At 25.1% G+C, this 649-nt stretch overlaps 1 non-coding gene across 1 annotated transcript; it reads left to right on the top strand.

Annotated features, from left to right (window-relative positions):
* Positions 1–245: 245 nt before the first annotated feature.
* Positions 246–317, top strand: TRNAH-GUG. Its single transcript has one exon. It is a non-coding gene; the product is annotated as a tRNA-His (tRNA).
* The last annotated feature ends 332 nt before the right edge of the window (positions 318–649 follow it).

The following is a 649-nucleotide window of genomic DNA, read 5'->3' as shown; positions in this document are numbered from 1 at the left end:
CACCCATTTTCCTCACTATTTATAAACCCTCTTTTTTCACTGCTAATAGTCTCTCTTTGTAAAACTCCTTTTCATCGACTGTACACTATCACCAATCTTCTTCCAGCAAGACACTTTTTTACCCACGAGTATTTCACTGATTTAAGTAATAAAAAATTTATTATTAATCTGTTGAATTGGGTATTTATAACCCTATATACAAATAAAACAAAACAAAACAAAACTGTATGATTTATTTATCAGATGTGGTTGTAGTTTAGTGGTGAGAATTCCACGTTGTGGTCGTGGAGACCTGGGCTCGAATCCCAGCAACCACAAATATGTTTTATAATTTTGTTATATATGTTGTTATGCTTCAAAAGCTTAATTTTGTTTTATTATTTTATTTTGACAGGATATTAAAAAAAAATTATTTTAGTAATTATTAAAATAAATATTTGGTTTCACTCAGTCATTTAGACTTAACCTCGTCTTATCTCTTATCTCCTTTTGCAGATATAAAATACCATTTTATTATTACTAATGGAAACACAGGTGCAATAATATGTGTATCCACATTTTTTAGATATATATATATATATATATATATATATATATATATATATATATATATATATATATATATATATATATATATATATATATATAT

The sequence above is a fragment of the Vigna radiata genome, chromosome 7 (genome assembly GCF_000741045.1).
Source record: "Vigna radiata var. radiata cultivar VC1973A chromosome 7, Vradiata_ver6, whole genome shotgun sequence".
In the NCBI taxonomy this organism is placed as follows: Eukaryota; Viridiplantae; Streptophyta; class Magnoliopsida; order Fabales; family Fabaceae; genus Vigna; species Vigna radiata.
Note: the sequence above shows the minus strand (reverse complement) of the source record. Positions and strands in the feature narration are given on the sequence as shown.